The following is a 13,511-nucleotide window of genomic DNA, read 5'->3' on the forward strand; positions in this document are numbered from 1 at the left end:
GCTCTCAGATCCAAAGAACAAGTCCCAGGTTCCACACAAACGAAGTTACATCAAGGTAAGATCGAAAATGCTCGATTAAACAAGAATGAACTGGGCACAACACAGGGCTCACTAAACACGAGTCACCAGAAACACAGTATATATGCTTATTGAGAGAAAAAAATCACTCAGCAAACTGTATTTGATTAGGGAAGTACTTTTTACCCAGTTTAGACTGTTTATACATGGTCTGTTTATCATTCCAGTCCTATGACTTCAGCCATAACTCTTCATCTTGGTCCTGAATAGAAAACTCTATCTACGCACCCATCTATACTGTTTATTCAACAAGCGGTTCGGGTATTTTCTTGAGGTTCAGGAGTCACACGGGTGGGCATGGGCTCACCCTTTCCACCCCTGCAGTCGTGTTTAATTCATATGTTAAGTCACTACAGCTGTGCCTCTCCTCACCCTTCCACAGTGTCTGTCCTTATCGGGTCAGTGCCGGCTTCCTCTGGTCGCCCTGCTTCTCTCAGAGGCCGTTGTTCCTGCAGAGTTGGGCTCCACTAAGCACCTGTCTCCCTGGAATTACAGCCTTAGATTAATCCTTCTTCCCCACTCATTTAATTAAATTATTTTCTGTGCTTTTCATTAAAAACCAGTGTTCTGTGAAATTCTTGGTCAGGTTTCAGTCTCTTCTCTCCAAGCACCTTTTGTTTAATGAACGAGTTCACCCACTCCTACCCAATCAGTTACTTTCGCTCACCGCAACAGGGCCGCCAGTGACTCTTTTTCTTTACCTTTGACCTGTATTTCCAAGTCCTTTAGTTCCAACATACCTAAGAAGAGCAGAAGTTCTTCTATACAGACTGTTCTTTTTCTATCTATTTATTGATTAAATGGATATTTGCTGAGGGACACTATCTACCAGGCCCTGTAGTTCTGTGTTCTAAATCTGTGACCGTGGACAAGACCATTATCTTTGCCCTCACAGAGATGTCTGTCTAATAGAGGCAAACAGTATGATAAATAGAATAGGATTTGGAAGCTAGACAACGATGAGAATAATATTTACCTGGGAATATTTGTCATTGATCTGAAAGGGGTAAAGCAGAGCCCTAGAGCCATCATAAGGGACAAACGGTTGAGAAGATGGAAGGCTGACAGCCCTGCCCAGAATCTACTGGAAATCAACAAATAATGATATCATTGTTCTGACATCATGGTTCTAATATAGAGCTATGCAGTGCTAATGGATGCATAATTATCAATCGTCACCATGGGAACAACACTGGGGAAGGATGCACCTGCACCTGTTTTATGGGCCACCCAAGGCTCTGAACCACTAATTAAATCATGAACTTCTTACACCCCATGGGCTCAATGCATACAAGGGTGATGTGTCTTCTTGATAATTGTAATACATCAGAAGTGCTGTGGGGATTTGAAACACCACAAAATGTTTTTATTTTCCAACATTTATGGCCAGGCTTTATCTAAAGTTGAAGTAACTAGAACATTAAAATTTTGCAAATTATTTGGATTCTTCCGCTCCCCTTTATCTCTCTCATGGATAATCTCTAGGATTTCCATTTTCACTTGAATTTACCTCAGAAGGAGAATAAAAATGAGAAGGAAGTCTCTCTCATTGCTTGTTGTAAGTCCTATCACCTGTGTTTTGGGAAAGTCGCTTCAAACAGAAGTCTATTGTGTAGAGTCATTAATGAATTGTGTTGATTTCTCTAGTGACTAGAAGGAATTCAATACCACCTCTGATTCCTATTTTGCACACACACACACACACACACACACACACACACACATATATTTGTATATATAACTAGACATGAATTTTCTCTACTTAACTGGTCAATCCCGTCCTTTCTGTCTTTTTGCTTCCTTGTACTAGCTCTCTGTCTTCTCCCCTTCCTCCTTCCTTTCATCTTTCCTTCCTTTGACACAGGGTCTCACTATGTGGTCTAGGATGACTTCACACTCAAGATCCCAGACCAGTGAGACAGCTTAGTGTGTGCTGATGCCTACAGCCAAGCCCCATCCTGTGAGTGTGACCTTCACGTGCTCTCGGTAGCCTGTGTGCACAGAAACAAACAAACCTAACTCAAGACTCTCCTGCCTCAGCATCCTTAGGTGTGGTGACCCAAATTACTGGTTATGTTCAGCATGTCTACATGTTTACGAAATAGTATACGATGATTCAGAGATCAAAGACCCAATTAATTTGATGAAAGTATTATTTTTCTATAATCGAAGCAATAACCCATTCAGGGTATTAGCTGGAAATTTTTATGTATAAACACTGTCTTGTACTAATATATTTATTAAGCTGGAGATTTCATTTTAAGCTAAGAAGCATTAATGAAGATAGATTTTTTTTTGCCTCTTGATAAAGCTTGTAAAAGCTATAAAATAATAATTGCAAATATTCTTGGTATGTCTTGCTAAAATACCTCTTTGGATGGACCTTGTCTAGGGTATTTTTCTGTGAGAAAAATAAATGACCAGAAGTTATTTGGTCTTGCTAAATAACTTTCGTTTCTTGGCTCAGAGAAAGTCCCAGGGTAGTTTACCCTTCAAACCCACCACTGGAACACTGGGGGCCTTCTCAGGCCACAGGACTCTCAGTGTGAAAGACCCACTTTGAAAAAATAACCTTGGGGCTGAAGAAATGGCTCAGAGGTCCCAGCATCCACATGGCAGCTCACAATTCTCACTTTAGTTCCAGGGGATCCAGCACCCTCACACAGACTTAAATGTAGACAAAACACCCATGTGCACACATGCACCCAAAAAAAAAAATAAATTAAAAAAAATAACCTTGAGGGTCCTGCCACAGAGGGATGAATGGAGGGCCGCTGAGGGATCAGAATACATGGAGAGGCAGCACTTTGAGTTGCACATGGAGAGAGGGCTTCCGAGCATCACTGTAGACTCAAGGTGAAGGGCAGAGGACAAATTGTGGGTTTCCAGCCAGAGCAGGCACAGACCTGCTCACAAGGACATCTTAAGGGACGTTCCCTTTTCTGTGGGCTGGTAAATGTTTAGGGAGAGGAAGAAAGGAAGTGCACTTGGGAGTGGTGAAACCGAATTGTAGCCACCTTTCTTGTAGTAAAGTTGGGCAAAGCTTTCTTCTGCTCACTGTACTCAAAGGCTGTCATTTCTTTGCGGTGTAACCAAGGAAATTAGCTCAGTTTATCATTGTATATTGAAGACAAAATGTGTTACAAGACATTAAAATTGTTTGATTAACATGCATTTATTAAGTAATACTGGCTTTAGGAATTTAAAGGACATCCTCTTCTGAAGTGTTTCTAGTTTGTGCCAACTATTCTACCTCCAAGAAATATATATTGATACCTCCATAGGGAAGATGTTACCCTAACGAGGATATGGGTGGGGTCGGCTGCCTGCTTGGCAGGTGCTTCGCACTAAGTCAGAACAGCTCCAACTCCCTTGGCTCGCACCTGTCAGGTGTACATGTTTCGGAATGCGGTATGCCCTGCCTGGACTGATGTCAGCTCTTAGTCACCTTCCCCACATTGTTCAGCAAGCCCTCCCAGCCACCGTGTTAAAACCATAGGTCCCACCTGCAAACACCGAAGTCCTTCCCTTCTGTTCCCCTATTCCTTTTCATCTTCTACATCACTCTGGAATTTGTCAGTCCAAGCAACACAAACTTAACCGAAACTATATATTTAGACTCATATATTTATATGAAATTTTGGTAAGTTTAAAATAATTCTTTATGACGTTTTCATACACTGTTAATGATTCTAACATTTTTAAAAATGACCAAGCTTGGTCATATCTATCCCACAACCCCCTTTTCTTATTTTCCCCCACACAGGATTTTTTCAGCAAGTGTCCCCTATATCTTCATGTCACCTTCTGTGTTTTCCTTTATCACCCACTGAGTCTAACTGACGCTGTGTGTATATGTGTGCATGTGTCGCATGTTTGTATGCATGTGCATGTATGTGTGTTTGTATGTGTATTTGTGTACATGTATATATGTGTGTATGCATGTGAATTTTAAGCTTTTTTGTGAAGGAGATCATGTTTGATGGCAGTTTCATTGCCTCTCAAGGTTGCCTTTGTAGTGAAACCATTTCCATATTATTAATTCTGCATAGCCATTAGTGTGGGATCTGCAAAATTAATATTATTCTTAGTATCTTTTGTTTCTTTTTACAGTTTTAAAGATTTTTATTATAGAATTCCTTGATTTCATCGACACAGATTATACCAAGGTAATTAAAAAGGTGCTGTGAATGGCATTGTCTTCTTGCTTGATTTAACACATGATTAATGATATCTAGAAAAGCTATTGAGTTGTAAATGTCGATTTTGTATCTTGCTTCTTTGATGAAAGTACTTACCAGTTCTAAGACTCTTTCTTGTGAAGTCTGCTAGGTTGCTATTTGACTTTGCCGCTGAAATGATTCCCCTCATCTCCACTTCACAGGAGAGCTGCTCCTGAACTAGCCCCATTTGCAGAGATTCCAGCTCTCTATGCATGGTTGCCACTGATCATTGGTTTTCCAATAAATCTTATTTTGATGCCTGTGGAAGTAACTTTGAGGCTTTACCTTGCTCCCTTTCCATAGTTCAGGAAGTGCGTCACTAACTAGAGTTCAATGATTTTCTCCATTGTCCTTCATACATTTGTGTGCTTGCACTCCTAACCCTCCACGGTTTTCACAAACGATGTCTGAAGCTCTCATTTGGGTGGGCAGTGCAGTATTTTCACTACCTTGGAATTGCCTCTCACTGCCCTTTATGCGTGCCACAAGTACAGATGCATAGACCATATTTTTGTTGATCTGAAGTCTAAATTTCTTAATATGCCAATCCTTGCAGATCTCTGGTCTGCCCCCTGCCACTCTTTCGTCGTGGCCCCGTTTATGGACTCACAGTCTGCATCAGTCGCATTTCTGTGCTAAGTCCATGACAAGGAGTGTACGAGAGGAGAATTGGTTAGCTTGGCTTATAGTTCGGAGAGATTCTGTTCATCATAGCAGGGAGTGCGCAGAGCCATGAGCATCTGAGGTCAGGAAGCAGAAAGTGGACAGGAAGTAGAGCTGGGCTGTGACATTTGAAGGTCTGCCCCACTTCTTCAGTAAGGCTTCACCTCCTAAGTATGCTCCAAGCTACCAAAGAGCACCCGCCATCTTTGGGGAACAAAGGGTTGGAAGACATATAAGCCTGTATTGGACATACCCCATTCAAATCACACCATCCCTTTTGGGTCCTGAAATTTCCACGCAATGCTCACTGGAGTTCTTTGAGCTCAGTGGAGCATCGTTTCTTCCTGCTCATTTCTGACATACTTTTCTCTGCTTACTGCAATGGGGCCATAAACATTTCCCTAACCTCTCTGGGCTTGTCTCTGTCACCTCTACATCTGTGGCACAGTATAACTTTTCTGAGATAGTTATTGTAAAGATTAAGGGAATAGATACACGGATCTTGTCTCTGGGAGTGTCTTGGATTTCTAGAAGCTTATACTAGTTGATTTATAATGAATATTAAGAAGAGGAAAAACTGATCTTAACAGCAACACAGGGAGAGATAATAGAGGCGAGAAGGTAAGCATAGAGGAAAAGCGCCTAGCAATATCTCCATGAGTGGAGATGATACTGGTAGGAAATGAGCATGGGGGATAAGTTCAAGGGACCATATTTTAGAAGCAAGGGCATGAATGATTACCTAAGAGAAATAAAACATATCACTGACCATGGGTGCCACATAGTTTGGTAAAGGGTTCAGAAATAGATTGGCCTTGGTGGGACATGTAGAGTTAGTTTTAGATATGAAAAATTAAGGATGCTAGTAGGATATTGTTGGAAACAACCTTTCGTGCACCCTAACTCTTTTGCTTTTTCACTGCTAGGCAGGACCTGGAGACCAGAAAAGCATCTGGTACCACCAGCACCACGGACTTCTCAAATCTAATTAAAATTTCTTAGTCATATAGTATTGGGGCTTTGCATCATCTTTTACAAAATTAGGCATATTTAATCATCACCAGCTATGTTGCATAATTTTGTTACAGAGTATAACAAAATTATCTAAGATTTCCAAGCTGAGAAATTATTTTCAGACTAGAATTACTCATTAGGAGAAATAAGTTGATCTCGAGTTAATTTGGTTTCTCTGAATGCATTTTAAAAGCTGGACAATGAACAGACGGACACCTATCTGTTGAAAATATTTATAGAACCAAATGCTTTGAATATGTGCATTTTAGGGGCTAATTATTCTAATCAAAAGAACGTGTTCTTTTTTAGCTTCTTGAATATGACAGTTTGTATTAGGAGCAAGAGTTATGGTTCACTGACTCTTGGCATAGTTATTATGTCATATGTCAACTCAGTTTGTTATGAAATAGACAACAGGTATTTTACATTGGTTGAAAACAACTTTTTCAAAAGAGGGGGTATTCATTGTTTCAAATGTTCCTTTTCATGGTGTCATGCCATCCTTTCTGCTCACCGTGTTGAATTTTCTAGGCCAAATGCCGTACGATCATTAATTTTGGTTGAACATATTTTGCTGATCCTGAGCATCATTCAAGGAACCAAGATAAGCTGAGCCACTGGTGGTGGCGCACGCCTTTTATCCCAGCTCTTGGGAGGCAGAGGCCGACGGATCTCAGTGAGTTCAGGGCCAGCCTGGTCTACAGAGCGAGTTCCAGGTACCAAAATGCTTGAAGAAACCCTGTCTCGAAAAACAAACGAACAACAAAAAAAAAAACCAAAGCAACACCCCTCCCCCCAAAACAACAAAAAATAAAATAAAAAGAAAGAAAGAAAGAAGAAAAGAAGAGAAATGGAGGCGCACAGAGAGCCGGCATGCTCGAGGAAGCAAGCACCTGGAAGAGCCGGTGAAGACGCAGCCAGCCATGCTTCCTTGGCCTGTCCTGAGAAGCATGCGTCTGCTGACGAGGCATGCACGTGTCTCCAAGAAGTACATGAGAGAGGCAGGCACTCCTGTGCCAGAAGACTCCCAGAGAAGCTTCATTCTGAATGAAATGCTCATGTTTTTTTTTTTTTTTTTTTTTTTTTAAAGGAAAAAAAATCATTTAGAGAATACTGATGATTGAGCGAGGTGATCTCCTGGGACTCTTTAGTTGTGTGATTCCAAGAAAACCGGCCATTACCAGCAAATTACGGCTTGGCAGTTCTAGGCCAAGAATGCTGCTTCGTGTTCTCGGGGAGGAACTGAAGTATATTGTGAATGAGTCCAAGATGGTGGAGAGGACCTGGGGTTTGCAAGCTATTTCCTCAGTCTGGCCTGGTTTTATTTAATTAAAAATGCTTCTTTTGCTATCCTGGAGGGACTCTAATGAAGAAGAAACCATCAAACAGAGGCTAATTCATTTCAGCCTCGTTAGGATTCATCAAATGCTTCTTGCAATAACTCAACACGGCATGAGCCCGGAAGGGAGAACAGGGATCGTCCAGGGGAAGTGGCGGTTGATGAGAGTGTGAATGGATAGTAGGCAGCTCCCCCTTGGGGCATGGGGTTGAGCACCCTGAAACCCTTGGTCTTTCCCCCTTTCTGCTAATGTGTTCCTGGAATTTCAAAGGCAAAGCACTTTCCCCGAATCGCAGCACATGCCGGTAGCAAAGCAGAAGCCTCCCATTGGCATTCTGGGATGTAATGAGTTAGTTCCCGGGGCACTATGGCTCTTTGAGCCATTGTTGTCCTCTCAGAAGTACTGTTACAGCACCAATCTTTCCAAAGAGCTTGCCCTCCTCTATCCTAACTCTTCCCTTTTACATCAGTCAAGAATACATTTTTACAAACAACTTATTTAAATACATGAAAAACCATACAACGAGAATGGATTTAATGGCGATTTGCTAAAAATTTTGGATTTTCTTTCATGGTTGTTTAACCTACTTGAATTTTGTGTCCTTCAATGAAATCTGCAGTTCTCCAAAAGTTCTCATAATTGTTCTTTCTCTCCAAAAAATGACGTCTAACTCACACAGACTTTTCCTTTGGAGCTCATGAACTCCATGACTTCATATGCTTTAACGAGACCTGCTGCTTATGAGGCAAACTTTCCTCTGAAATGGTTTCTAAAAGTGTCAAGCCCGCTATTTTTAGGATGGACTTTTAAAAGCTTCACTGATTGATGGGCTTCTGTGCTAGGGGCCTCTCTGTGTCCATGTGTCCTTGTGTGTCCATACGTTCTGTAACCCTGCTGTCGTGTTCTGTGCAAGTTCTGCACAGGTCTGTCAGTGACGGGCACCCACGTTCACCTCCTTTTCAGATTCGTTAAACACCTCACTCATTCTCAAGCCTCACGAGGGAACAGAGACATTAAGTTTTGAAACGTTGAATGCTCTTCAAGGAAACAGCCAAACCTGAATGAGAAGTGTGTTTTCTTTTCTCAGCTGGGAAATGGTCATGCTTGAAAGCAGTCGTCCACTCAGTGACTAGACGTGTTGACATTGCTAAGCAGCAATTGTGCCGCTTCTCAATTCTTTCCCCAGATATGTTCATCCTGAAGCACACACTGATGGAGCCAATTCATGCCTCACATTGCATCTTCTTAAGCCTGAGTTCTTCTCATGGTGTTCACTGATGCCTTGCACGCAGGCACGGCATGCGCCTATGACCTGGTGTCTCACAGCTCCTTTGGGCGCTAAGAACACTGGCTCATTCAAGGGGCCTGGGGCTTCCATATGGAGGGGCTGTGTCAATGTTTCCTGTCTCTAGGCAGGAGTTCCTTAAGCCTTAAACATGGACACAGAGGAAAGAGGCCTTCAAGAGATGGGAAGAAGTGTTCTTGGAGGGATATCCTTGCTCATATGGAGGTCTGATTTAAATGCTCACGTGCCTTTTCTAGTAAGCTATGCATGTTCACCTCCTCATTCTCTCCTGTCAGGAGGGACCTTGGAATTCCCAGCAGCCTAGGGACATTAAAAAACAATGTCACCTGTGGGAAACTTATGAAAGGTTTGAGTGAAGGGAGGACTGGGATGGAAAATAAAAACACACAAGGGATGTGAGACACAGAAATATGTGGCAATTGAATATCATTGAGAATTTAGAAACTTACTTAAAAAAAGACTGGCCCTTTAAAAAGGAATGTTCCTTGCCCATTTTTGATATATTTATATTTCTCAAAAGCAAACTCAGGAAATACTTCTGCTAGTCATTGATTAATAAGTCTCAAGCCAAGCCATATCAGAGTTGACATATTACCAGTTTCAATGCAAAGTTTACTAGCCCACGGGATTCTCATCTAGAATATTCTCACGGAAGGAATCCATCTAAGTTGAACCTAAGCACAACTTTCCCCGGAGGCTCCTTGGCATCGTTAACCACTATTTATATTTCTAGATGTGCAAAAACTCTGCCCGATTCATTCCTCTCTGAAAACACAAAATTTCTGTTTTCATTGAGATGCCTTCAGGACAGAAGTCACAATATAATGCTGAGAGTAGGCATTGGTCTTAAATTAGCACAGAAGCAAAATTTTTACTGGAATATTTATATATTAATTTAGGTTCTGGGTTCCACCCACTTCCAAATCACATAGTCTTCTTTTGACAGTGTGAGAAAGAAAATAGAAACTGCTAACCTAAACAGAAGGGAAAAATTGAAGTTAGTAATTGAGGAAAATCCTCAAGCTTCATGTCTCCAGCTCTGCCCGTGCCTCTCGTCCTTTCTGCCAGTTTTTAGAGAATAATACAGTTAGTAAAAATGGAAAAAATTTGAAGTCCGTGCGGCTAGTTTCATAGTTAAAATCTCCCAGGTAGCAGAAGTAGTTTTCTTCAAGAGTAAGCTAGACAGAAAGGGGGGAGTAGGTAATGCAGGAGGCGCTGTGTCCCTGTGTTGCTAGGAAATGAATTACCTCGATGAGACAATGAAATGAGTGGATGCCACAGGCGTTGGGAGCGATTGCTCACTGTTGAGATCGCCACTGACCTACACTCAACAAGTCCTTTGTGGATAAAGCCTAGCATCCTTCCCAGGTGATCGTGGTTGCGCCTCATTGGCTTCATGACCACTAGGTGGCACTGTTGCTTCAAGAGTTAGTGTTGGAGGTTCAAAGGTTTCATTTTGTTCTTCCAGACACATTTGCTGAAGATCACAGAGCCGAGACGTGGCAGAACTGGAATTCAAACCATCATGGATACTATGCCGCATCACTGGGAGAAGTGGTATCTGGTATCACTGTACGATGATACTGGGGAGACACATGTAAATTTGTGTCTCAGATAAAGGACTTCAAAAATCGCATGTTCAGTACAAATATTTGAATTTCAGATAAGCAATGAATGCATTTGGCTTTTTGTGTAAATACATCTCCACCTTTTATTAGACATTCCTGACACAAGCTTATTCCTTGTGTTCTTCAAATTTTACCAGGCATGTATCTCACATTATCTGATGGTGACACCTTAACTGTTTTCTAAGTCATCTGGGAGGTTTAGCAAAGTTCCCTCTCTCTCTTCTCTGTCCCAGAGAGTCCCTCTTCCTTTCCCATGTTGGCACACTGCCTGGCATCTTAAAGGATGCTGCTGTAGCTCTGTCTTTTACGCTTCTTCCTGGCTCTGCCCAACCCCCACGCACTTCAGCATTTTTACTCTTTTCTCCGCCACTCTTTCACATCTGAAATAACAATTCCAGATTTCTGTCTTGAAGATCTTCCAGCTTCATTACACTTACGGAAAAAAAATAGTCACTATGTTTCTTAGCACCCATTTCTCTTCAGCCAAACCAGTCTGTTTTCTTTCCCCATCACTACAGTAAAACTGGTTTCCCCAAGGTCACCTAGCAACTTCTCAGCTGTTAAATTCCATGCTGCTTCAATCACACGTCTCAGGTTCCCTAATCCTTCCCTTTGAAAAGTGTTCCATATCAAAGCCCTCACTCATATTGTTTCTCGTGATGATGTTTATCGTGAATTGTCATCCCCTTCTTGTAGTGACTGCACGATTTCTGATTTCTCTCATAACAGCACCACCAAAACCAATCGCAGGGCAACAGTCCCCATTAACATTCTCTGACTGCGAGTGTTTCGTCCTGTGATTCCGTCTCTGCTCTGTTTGTGAATCTCTCTACTTTTGGTTTTCAATCTGATCGTTTGACCAATCGAAGGGATACATTTCTTCAGAGACCTGGAGATAAATAGAAAAAGAACTGTATTCCATTTTCCTATCTCGGTTTCTTGAATTGATCATCATGGGACTAGAAAAAAAGGTATATCTTCATTGTGGGGTTAGCCATTCCTTCTTGGATTTACAACTCATCTGCTAAACTTTGATCACCATATTGGTATTGGGCTGTGCTGCGCACCGTGCCTCCGTGTCTGCGCTCGGTGCACTTGAACCCAGTTCGGGAGCTTCAGGCAAGGGGGCTGGAGGTTAAAATACACAGACACACACAGACAGAGAGACAGCGACACGGGTCATCCTTGAATTCCCCAAGAATGCCCCCCTTATTGTGTTCAGGGGCAGATTATATAGAGATAGCCACGCCCCAGCCAAACCCACCAGAAACCACTCTCCTGCCATCAGGAACTCCTGAAGGCCTCATGCTCAGAGCAGCTGTAGGCACTCAGATCAGGGGATTACAAGAAATTCAGGATCCGGGGTCTCACTGCTCCCAAAAGGGCTGTGCCTGTGAGAATGGAGAATGCGTGAAAGAAACGCTTTCCTTACCTTATATGCAGAGTGGGTCCACATGTTCACAGAGGGCCTTAGTGAGGATTGGGGTATAGTCGCTCTTTCTCTTTCTCATTTTGGAGCATTTTCTGTTCAATGTACTGACTAGAATCTAGTAAGCGTCATGCAGACATCAAATCTTTGAGGGTTGGTTTATGTTTTGAGCTCTTGGTTTTAGGACCCTTGAAATCTCAATTGTGTTAGATTTCCTAGTTATAACGTTTCCTCATTCTTGGGGCTTTTGTCGGCTTGCCTAGTCTGTAGAAGTTCATGGAGAGCTGATGTGTTATAAAACATTCTGACCATCCAGGAAACTGATAAAGCAGCCTATCAGAGCAGTGGGTTAAAGTAGTAAGAATGATCATGGAATAGGAAATATTAAGAATAATATTCATTTGAGCACATGTTAGGACATACTCAATAAATTTTTTTTTGGTATCTAGGATTGACAGGTTTGTGAACAATAGGCTACTGAACGCATTCATTTTTTCTCACTTTGACGCTAGTCTCAAAGTATACTAATGTGTCATTTTCACAGTTTGTATAGAGAATCACAATTTGTTAGGCGTGATTTATAGATCAAATGAGGGAGAATATTTCTGCTAAGGCCGTTGTTTAAATTAAAACTCCCAGAATCAGCACCATAAATTCACACCGTGCTCATGGGCACTCCCACTAATACCTATGCCACACACCTTTAATAGGTTTATGCAAATTTTTTACTGAAATGATTGATTGCTTTAGTATTCATCTTGACATCATATATTTCAGCTTTCCAGTTTAAGAACAAATTCACCTGCATTGACACAGATGGAAATAGATCTGTGTTGTCATTAGCTCAGGGACTAAGTAGATAGATTTACAGAAAATTACAATCTCGGTCCAATTGTTCACCTCAGGAGAAGAAAATACTTCATTCAAATTGAATAATAATGGGAAATGAGACATTTAAGGTTTTGTACCTTTACATATTAATGTTTAAAGGCATATCAAAACCTCAGCTCAAAACTGTCGGAAGTCTCAAACATGGTTCAAATTATCTTAGCAAATGGTGAAGGAAATTTGTGAGAGCTAACAATTAGAATTTATCAGTGCCTCTCCCGTGTGCCAAGCATTGTCCTTGGTGCCCACTTATCTAAATGTTCCTTTCAAAGACCTTGAGAAGCTGGCATTTAGTTTCAGCTTTGCTTGGCGAAGTTGTGCTCATTGGTTGTCTGGCTCCACAGCGCACCACTTCAGATGTTTCTTTTGACATGAATAAACAGCAATATTCCCTGCAGGTTGATTTATTGCTTGAGCAGATGAATTTTTTTTACTACCAGTAATATATAGGATATTGCAATGAATATTGCAGTCCATATGCAGTGTAAACATTGAAATTTCTAGGGTAAATTTCGGTTGTGTCACTAATTAGTGAGGGAAATAAAATATCTGTGCTTTGCCTGTTTGCTGTTTCCAGAACTGAATGAAATTCTTTGTTCAAGATCCAAAAAGTCCCTTAATGTCCTGAAATTTTATTGAATTAAAATGGCTTGAGGACTTCTCTATATTTTAAAGTGTATTTATTTATTATTTATTAATCCACTCATTCTTATTTTATGTAGCTGTGTATGTGCCTATATAAGGTGTGTGCACCACATGCATGGTGCTGCCTGTGGACGTCAGGAAAGGGCATTGAGTCCTCTGGGATTGGGGTTAAGGGCAATTATGAAAGGCTCCATGTGTGTGCTAGGGAATGAAAGACCAGCATATTCTCTTAACTGTGAAACCATCTTTCCAGCCCCCCCCCTTTGTGTGTGTCTCTCTGTGTGTGTCTCTGTCTGT

The sequence above is a fragment of the Alexandromys fortis genome, unplaced genomic scaffold, assembly GCF_014885135.2.
Source record: "Alexandromys fortis isolate MF-2015 unplaced genomic scaffold, M_Fortis_MF-2015_v1.1 scaffold_18, whole genome shotgun sequence".
NCBI lineage: Eukaryota > Metazoa > Chordata > Mammalia > Rodentia > Cricetidae > Alexandromys > Alexandromys fortis.